Source organism: Salvia splendens, chromosome 6 (assembly GCF_004379255.2).
Source record: "Salvia splendens isolate huo1 chromosome 6, SspV2, whole genome shotgun sequence".
Taxonomy (NCBI): domain Eukaryota; kingdom Viridiplantae; phylum Streptophyta; class Magnoliopsida; order Lamiales; family Lamiaceae; genus Salvia; species Salvia splendens.
The window spans coordinates 24637735-24647613 of record NC_056037.1 but is presented as its reverse complement, the minus strand read 5'-3'; the positions used below and the strand labels follow the sequence as shown (position 1 = coordinate 24647613).

Genomic DNA, 9879 nt, shown 5'->3' with positions numbered 1-9879 from the left:
ACGGCTCCCGATCCCATCAGTGTACACAGCCTGATAGGGTATGCGGCCCTACTCAGACCCGAATTCATTTCACACATAGCCATATAGCCTAACGGAGTAAACTCAGACGAACTAGGCATCAGACACACAATCTCAATCAAAACAATCCATGGCATGACATAACACTTTAAACCACCCTTATAGCTCCAACATCAAAATTTGAAACGTAAAATGAGTTTAGTAAAAGAAAGCCCACCTTGCTTGCTTATACCACACAATCACAACTCAAAAGCAACCCTCGTTCCTTGTGCTCACGTACGCACAACAACCCTTGTCAACATCACAACACAATCAGCCTTCCATCAATACAATTTATCATGCATGTCCTATCGTTCCTTTCATCGTTTTCTTAAATTACCCATCCCAAACGTTCACCAACATAAGGAAACACACCATAGTATACCTCAACGTATAACTCATAACCACGCCATAAGATACGTTCCTTAATCACCCATGCCTCATGTAATTCATTCAAACTTGACAACAAGTATTATTTTAACATGACAAAAATCTGGCAGAACTGCGCAGTCGTTTTGTAAAACTCATTAAAAATCCATCCGACCTCCGTTGGGTCTGACATTTTACCACTACACAGTAGACACATCAAAGATCATTAAGTTAAAATTTCACATAAAAATCACACCTTTAGGTCGGCCAAATCAAAAACGAAACTCACCGGACGAGAATACAAATTTTGACAGAACCACGCAGTTAACTTCAAAAATTCATTAAAAATTCATCTTTCGTCAAAAGAGTCTGAAATTTATACACAACACAGAAGACATCTCAAACTTTACTCAGTTAAAAAGTTGTGCCAAAATAAGATCGTTTGGGTGGTAAAACACATGTCGGAATCTACTGTCCGAACACCACAGTTTTCATGCTTCACAAATTCGAATTAGGGTTTGTCTATCATTCATCCAAACACATATATTCATGCTTCCAATACATAATCATGCTTCAAAAAGATCTCACAACCATGTTCTCATATATTCACATATCATTCACCAACGAATCATCCACAACCTCACACATACACATACATAAACGCATATCCACATACTTTCTCAAGCCAAACATCAATCACAACCGATTAATTTTTAGATCTGTGATTTCTACTCTCACTATATGCATGAGGGAATCAAGAAACATGGATTCAAGGGAAAGGATGAGGAAGAGAATTCAAATATACCTTTCTTGTTCAAAAATAATCGGTAGGAATGATAATTGATGCGATTCTTTGATGAATCTTGAATTTCCAACTCCAAATTGATGCAAGAATAGAGGATTGGTGAAGAATTGGTGGACAAGGAGAGGGAGGGAGAAGAAAAATCGTGTGGGAGAGAGGGAGAAGGAAGGGAGGCATATTTTTTGTGTGCTAGGGTTAGGGTTTCTCTAGCATTTATTTAATAATTATTCTCACACTTAATTAAAATAATTGTGGAGGAATAAAATAGAGGTCAATAAATAAATCCAACAATTAAAATGAGAAATAGGCGTGTATGAGGGAAGGAGGATTTTCGAAAATTAGGCATTACTTGGAGAGAAATATATTCACAAATTTGGTAAAAAGATATTGGGTATTTCATAAATAAGGTAACAAGATAAATTAAAAGAAATCTCCAAGAAGGAAATAAAGGGGACGTGTATTTTAAGAGAGTAGCAAGGAAATATTTAAATCCTCCAACAAAATTTGGTAATTTTTTTGTAGGAAAAGACCCCCACAAAAATAGGTAACAAATAAATTAATTTCCCAAGGAAAATCATAGGTACATGGGCGAAAATTTATTGGCCTTAAAGAAGGAAATAGTCAAATCCTAATTAAAATAGGATATGGAGGGATTTGACAACATATGGTTAGATTTAATTGGATTTTAAATTCGAGAAGGGAAATTAAACAAGGTACCAATTAAATCTACAAAAATAATTCATCCTCCTAATTAATAGGGGATTTTCAAAAATTCCAAGGAAAACGCTAAGGCTCGAAAATCATGTAAAATAAATTAGGGATAATTTGGTTTGGATTTAATTTGGATAAATATCCCAAAACAATTTATTAAATCCAAGAAAGAAAGTATTATTTCCAATACTTTGAAGTGGCCGAAAATTCCAAATAACATGGCTAGAACAAAATGCATGATCCCATTTAATTAATTTCCCACATTGGAAAAATATAGTACATTAATCCACATAACTTTCAACAATTAAAACTCACATCGTTAACTCAAACACATAGAAATTATATTCCATGAATGAAATTCCAAATTCAACCACCATATTAAAGAGAGCAAAAAGTCGCAAGAATTTCGGGGTGCTACATCATTCCCCTCTTAACAGAAATTTCATCCCAAAATTTGATCGTCTTACATAAACAACTCCCACGTGGCTTCCTTGGGACCATGGTGTCCCCACAACACCTTCACGGATGTTATTGATTTGTTTCGCAACTCTAGCACCTTTCGATCTAGGATCGGTTCGGGTCTCTCCTCGATGCTCATGTCGGGGGTCAAGACAACCTCTTCTTGATGAATCACATGCTTGGGATCGAACACGTACTTGCGCAACTGCGACACATGGAACACGTTGTGCACATTCCCAAAACTAGGAGGTAACGCCAGACAGTACTCTACAGGACCTACTTCATCAACAGTCTCGTACGGCCCTACAAAACGCGGTTTCAGTTTACCCTTCACGCCAAACCTTTCGACTGCTCTCGTCGGGGATACTTTCAAGAACACTTTCTCACCAGCATCGAATTTGATCTTTGTTCGGCGCACGTCGGCATATGACTTCTGTCTATCTTGAGCTTCCTTGATCCTTGCACGGATTTGATGCACAATTTCGGTCATCTCATTGATAGCGTCGGGGTCCTAACATCTTTCTTTCACCAACCTCATCCCAGTGGAGTGGGGATCGACACTTCCTGCCGTACAAGGCTTCATATAGCGCCATATCGATCGTCGCTTGATAACTATTGTTGTAGGCGAATTCAACCAATGGTAGAACAGTCTCCCAACTTTTCCCTCAATCTAGGACAATGGCTCGTAGCATTTCCTCAAGTGTTTGAATCATCCTCTCTGACTGTCCGTCGGACTACGGGTGATAAGCAGTGCTAAAGTTCAATTTCGTGCCTAGCTCCCATTGCAAACTCATCCAAAACTTTGACGTGAATTTCGTATCACGATCAGATACAATGGTCCTTGGTACTCCATGCAAACGTACAATCTCACTCACGTAGAGCTTATCTAACTTGTCTGATCCATAGGTAATCTTAATCGGTAAGAAGTGCGCGCTTTTAGTCAGTCGATCGATAATCACCCAAATCGCAGTGTTGCCCTTTTGTGACTTTGGCAAACCCGTCACGAAATCCATGGCTATATGCTCCCACTTCCATTCTGGAATTTCAAGCGGTTGCAATTTCCCATATGGCCTTTGGTATAAGGCCTTCACTTGTTGACAAGCCAGACATCGTTCCACGAACGATGCTACGTCTCCTTTCATTCCAATCCACCAAAAATGTTGCTTCAAGTCTCGATACATTTATGTGCTTCCAGGGTGAGCAGTGTAAGGTATGTTGTGTGTTTCACTCAAAATCTCATCTTTCAGTGCCTTGTCGTTCGGCACACACAATCGTCCATCGAACGTCAAAGCATTGTCCACCTCTTCACTTATGTTTCTCGATTCTCACTTTTACACGTGTCTCTTCCAACTTTTCATCACGTCGCTGAGCTTCTATGATCTTGGTTCTTAAGTCTGGCTCAAATACTAGTGTCGCTATTCTTCCTTCTATTGTCTCGGGCGCTCTCACAATCTCCAATCTCATCCTATCGAACTCACGGATCAACGTTTCCTCCCGAGTTAGTAACGAAGCCAATCGAGGTTGGTTCTTCCTACTCAAATTATCGGCCAGTACGTTCGCCTTGCCCGGATGATAATGAATACCACAATCATAATCCTTCACGCTCTCTAGCCAACTTCGTTGTCGCATGTTTAGTTCCTTCTGCTCAAATAAGTACTTGAGATTCTTGTGATCCGTAAAAATCTTGCATCTCACTCCATAGAGATGGTATCTCCAAATCTTTAGCGCGTGCACTACTGCTGCTATCTCCAAGTCATGAGTCGGAAAGTTAAGCTCATTCGGTCTCAATTGTCAGGAAGCATACGCTATCACTTTTCCATCTTGCATCAACATGCATCCGAGTCCTATTTTCGACGCGTCGGTATAGACGGCGAAGTACTTGTCGGTCTCCGACACTGCTAGGACAGGTGTTGTAGTCAACTACTCTTTCAACAGTTGAAAACTCGCATCACACTCCGGCGTCCAACCCATTTTAATTCCCTTTTTCAACGGTTGCGTCATTGGTCTCGCAATCTTAGAGAATCCTTCGATGAAACGTCGATAGTATCCTGCCTCCCAAGAAACTGCGGATTTCACTCGGCGTTTTCGGCGACTTCCAATTTTGCACAGCCTCGACCTTCGCTGGGTCTACTTAAATTCCATCAGCCGTCACTATATGACCAAGAAATTTTACTCGAGTCAACTAAAACTCACACTTACCAAACTTGGCATAAAGCTTTTCTTTTCACAACGTTTCCAACATAGTTTGCAGGTGCCATCCATGCTCCTCCTCGTTCTTCGAGTATACCAACACATCGTCGATGAAGACTAACACAAACTTATCGAGAGACTCGTGGAAAACTCAGTTCATCAAGTCCATGAAAACTGACGGGGCGTTAGTCAGTCCAAATGGCATCACAACGAATTCATAATGGCCATAATGAGTGCGAAAAGCAGTCTTAGGCACATCCTCTCGTCGGACCTTTAGTTGATGATACCCCGACCTCAAGTCCATTTTCGAAAATACGCCCGCTCCTCGAAGTTGGTTAAACAAATCATCCATCCTTGGCAGTGGGTACTTATTCTTCAAGGTCAACTTGTTGAGCTCACGATAGTTGATGCACATCCTCATCGTTCCATCCTTTTTATTTACGAACAACACAGGCGCTCCCCATGGTGATACACTAGGTCGGATAAATCCCAAATCTAGCAGTTCTTGCAACTAAATCTTCAATTCAGCCAACTCTTCACGAGCCATCCGGGTTCCAAGTCGATGGTAAACTCCACTTGTCTATCGGGTGGCGGTCCAGGAAAAGTTTCAGGGAACACATTGGGAAAAAAATTCTCGTACTACTGCCACGTCTTCCACCCTCAAATCCTTCTTTTCCTCTCCGTTCAAGTACACAAGATACGCCGGATGCCCTTTTCTTATCACAGTGGTTGCTTGTAAATTATGGAGGTTCTTCGGTTCAAAGAGATCCCGTACAAGATGGTCGGCTCGTCGCCAGGGGCTTGGAAAGAAATCTGTCTCTCTTTACAGTGAATCGTTGCGTGGTTCTCGGTAAGCCAATCAATTCCCTAAATTTTGTCGGAAAAAGAAACTTATTCCTTGTGAGTATCCGAACAGCTCAACTTCATCCTTTCACTAAATCTAGTACCAAGAACTCAAAAATTGATCAAACGGTCTTACTTGGATATGAACTTATTTCCAAAATTGTATCAACACTGCTGAAAGTGTCTTAATCGGAAAGGCTGCAGAATTAATCAAGAAGACAACAACAACATTTCTAGCTCGACTTTTGTTTTGAATCTCACTAACTTGCAACAATAGGTTATGATCATCCTCACTGAGCTTGAAGGGACATAAGATAGGTCATGCATGTAGGATGGAATCGAAGTAATTCTCAAATCTCATGGTAGGCAACCAAACAAGAAAAATCAGTTGTTCGACCAAATTTGAAAGGTCCATACATCAATGGAAAAAGACTTAAACATGTCACGGCAAAAATGATCAGTTGCATGAGGATTGAGAAATGCAGGTAGTTGTCACAAAGTAGAACTGATCATGGTTCCACGAAAATCATAATATGGAATAATAAAATCAAATCAATGGGTTCATAAGTTTGTGAAAGGCAACCAAAGTCAATGAAACTTTAAAAAGAATCAAGTGGATTAAATTCGTTAAGGCAAAGTATAAAATATGGGCCTTAATTTCATTTTGTAGAAAGAAAAGTTCTACTATGGAAATGATACATATAGGGGAACTTAACCAAAAAGAATTTCACTCTGTAAGAAAGAACTTGACACAGACATGGTTACAAAATGGAAAGTTGAACAAAAGTTTGAAGAAGAATATGTCTGCGAAACATGATTATATTGAAGGACATAACTGCAAGCAGCCTTAGGATTGAAGTTCAGTAGCAAAGTGTCACGACCGCACTTCCTAAGGATAGAAAGTACGGTGGGTCGCGACTAATGGGGGAATTAAGAAGCAGAGAAGAAAGGGGAAACAATCAAGGGGTTCGACATATAGATCCAAAAGATGAAACTTTATTACAAATCATAGTCTGCAAACACGAAAGCAACAAAGTTTGTACGAAAATAGTCCAACAGATTACGGAAACATAAGAGTTTTTAAAACTTAGAGTAGCGGAAGCAATCGAGAGTTAGCTACTACTATGTATGAAGACACAATAGCAACCGGAACATTTATTGAATAATGTCTTTGTCCAAATGCTCAACATCCTCCGTCCCCCATCCACGCTCAACCTGCACATAGGGAAAACATATGCAGGGGCTGAGTACTTGATGCACTCAGTGAACTCATGCCCAAAATACATTTTTATCAATAAAGTTATGTCAAGCCCTCGTTGAGTGAAACTCGGGTTTTACTTTAAAATACCGAGAAATACTAAAATCCTTTCCGTAAATAAAAATGGTGTTCGCGTGAACAATTATCATCGTCATCCTCCATCACGTACCATATCTGAACCATTATGTGAAACGAGAATGTGGCCACAAACTCGATCACTGGACCGGCCGACCTAAAGGACGGCTCACGATCCCCATCAGTGCACTAGCCTAAGTATGGCTTAGACCCTAGTTAGACCTGAATTCGTTAAACATCAAAGTCTAGTAGAACATTATTCTAATAGACAATCAGATAGGCAATTCAAAACATAAAATACGGCATGACATAACATTCAAACCACCCTTATCTCACCATAAACATATCATTACCAAAAAAAAGAGTTTAAGTAATAGAGCCCACCTCAAAAGCTTAGTAATTTCCTTAGACAACTTCTCGATCCGTCTTTAACGAGCGTGCGAACCACCTTCTCGAAAAATAATTAAAGTACACATCAACCTCAATAAAGAAAACATTTAGAATGCATGCACTCTGATTAACGTCTTTTATATTGTTTCTCAGTTTTCATGCATTTTCGATTATTCGGCGGCCGCTTAAGGCGTCGCGAGCGACGCCGGTCGACCGCTTACACCAATACTTCCTCCGTTGGCTCCTAATATTTTTCTCCACGGTATCGAAATAAATTCGCCAAAATTAATTAAATTATCAACCCAAATATTTAATTAGAAGGCCCAATTCCTCACTTTACCTCCAATTAAATTTTACAGGCCTAAGTAATTAAAATAAGGAAGCCCAAACTAAAAGTCAAATAAAAAGGAGTCAACAAAATACTCCCTTTCTCTCTCTCGGTACCCTCCGCCTCCCTCACTCTCCTTCACAAATTTCCCCAATTTCCATAGAATCCTCAATTCCAGAAATACAATTTCCATTAGCCTCCATTGACCTCACTCACGCCGGCGACCAATACGTTTTTTCGCCACCATCCGTGAACACCACCACCATCGTCTCCTCCGCGGAAACCGCTGATGCAGTGAGGGAAAGGCATCGTCGCTCAGCCGCTGCCGCTGCCGCTGCTGTTTCGCCGATTTACACCGCCACTGTGGAGTCATCACCGCCTGGTTGTCGCTGTTGTGCACAAACGCCGCGCGCAGTAGCTGTTCGTCGCGCCGATAGCTGCGATTCGGCAGCCCGTGCATTCCCAGGTTGTCGCCGCAGGGTCAGGCCACTGCAGGGGACGCAGCGTGGTTCGCCGTGCTGCACACCGCCGTCGCCGTCATCTGCCGTCACCTCTTGATTGTTGTACTACCCCGAACGTGTTCGGGCAGCCATCGTTCATCACCGAACCAACCCTGAAAACAACCCGAACAGCCCCGCACAACCCCGAAAGATAAGTTCTTTAGTCAACTTTTATGTTAACTCGTATTTTCCGGTTAATTTGCCGTGGGTGTTCGATTGTGAATTTTTTTGAGGATGTTATTTGATTGGTGATTGAGTTATTGATTTAGTTGTTTGTGGGAGTTATGTGTGATGATATGCTTTGTGTAGCAATGATCAAAGGGAAGGGATTATATCTTCGTTGCAATGAACTTGGTGGGATCGAAAGGGATGAGCTCCTTGGCTTGGCTGATTGTTTCTATGAATGGAACCGAGCTTGTTGTAACTTTTCTTTGGGTTCCTCTTCACTTGGGAACGGATATTGCTAAAGGCAGTGAGGGACTGAGAGTGGTGTGTAGCTTGATTTTTGCTAAGTGAGTGTATGTTGTGAGGAGAGAAGTTAAGGGATTGATATAATTAACTTGTGTGACCTTTGATTTGCAGGAGTGAATGTAGAAGATGGAAGATTGGGAGGTGGAAGATGGAAAATCATGGAAGTTGGCGTTTCATTTCTTGAGAGGAAGGGTTTGGGCTTGCACAAAAAACTTGTAGGAATAAATTGGGCCCAACATATTATTTGTGGAGTTGGGCTCAAGTTGGGAAAAATATAAGAGAGTTTGATGGCCCAACACTCTTTTAAAATTGTTAAGGACATTTAGACTTTGATTAGAATTAATTTGGATCTACCCAAGTTCTTATATTTATTTTTGTTCATTTCTTATATTTTTTCGTTTCCTTTCGTTTAGACAAATTATTATTTGTCTCGTAATAACTTGGTGTTATTCCAAGTACTATAAAATCCGTCTCAACCATCTCATTCAATTATGCCACGTATAGCAACATCAACGCCATTATTTCAATGAGACTTTTCAAACACGTCTCCTAGTAACCTCCATCATTTAAATAAAAGGGACGTCTCATTTCATACCAAGCACGTAAATACTATACTCCATCATAAAGACAAAAAACGAGAAGCATAGCATGACGACAAAAATTCAATTTAACTAATTCACGACATATTTTAATTAGTACTTAAAAAGTAAGGGCGTTACATTCTACCCACCTTAACAGAAATTTCGTCCATAAATTTGCTCATCTCTAACGAACAACTCCGGGTACTTCTCTTTCATTTTATCCTCAAGTTCCCATGTAGCCTCCTCATGACCATGATGTTTCCAAAGCACTTCCACAGATGCAATTGATTTATTTCTCAATTCTTGCGCTTTCCTGTCCAGGATAGCTTCGGGCTTCTCTTCATAACTCAAGTCGGGATTCAAAATCATTTCTTCTTGGTGAACCACGTGTTTGGGATCGAACACGTACTTTCTCAACTGCGACACATGGAAAACATTATGCACTTACCCAAAACTTGGCGGTAGCGCCAACTTATACGCTACGGGTCCCATCTTCTCAAGAATTTCATAAGGCCCTACGTAACGTGGTTTCAACTTACCTTTCACACCAAACCTCGTTATCCCCTTCAACGGAGATACTTTCAAAAAGACTTTATCTCCCGCGTTAAACTGTAAATACGCCGGACGTCGGCATATGACTTCTGTCTATCTTGAGCTTCTTTGATCCTTTGACGAATTTGTCGAACAATCTCAATCATTTCTTCTACTGAATCTGACCCAAGTATTCTCCTTTCACCAACCTCATCCCAGTAGAGTGGTGATCTACACTTTCTCCCATACAATGCTTCATACGGGGCCATATTTATCGTCGCTTGGAAACTGTTGTTGTAGGCGAACTCGATTAA

The 9879-nt window shown here is 40.6% G+C and overlaps 1 long non-coding RNA gene across 1 annotated transcript; it reads left to right on the top strand.

The window, feature by feature from the left end:
• Positions 1–7575: 7575 nt before the first annotated feature.
• Positions 7576–8843, top strand: LOC121806561. The gene is made up of 2 exons (XR_006051682.1): positions 7576–8471; positions 8565–8843. It is a non-coding gene; the product is annotated as an uncharacterized LOC121806561 (long non-coding RNA).
• The last annotated feature ends 1036 nt before the right edge of the window (positions 8844–9879 follow it).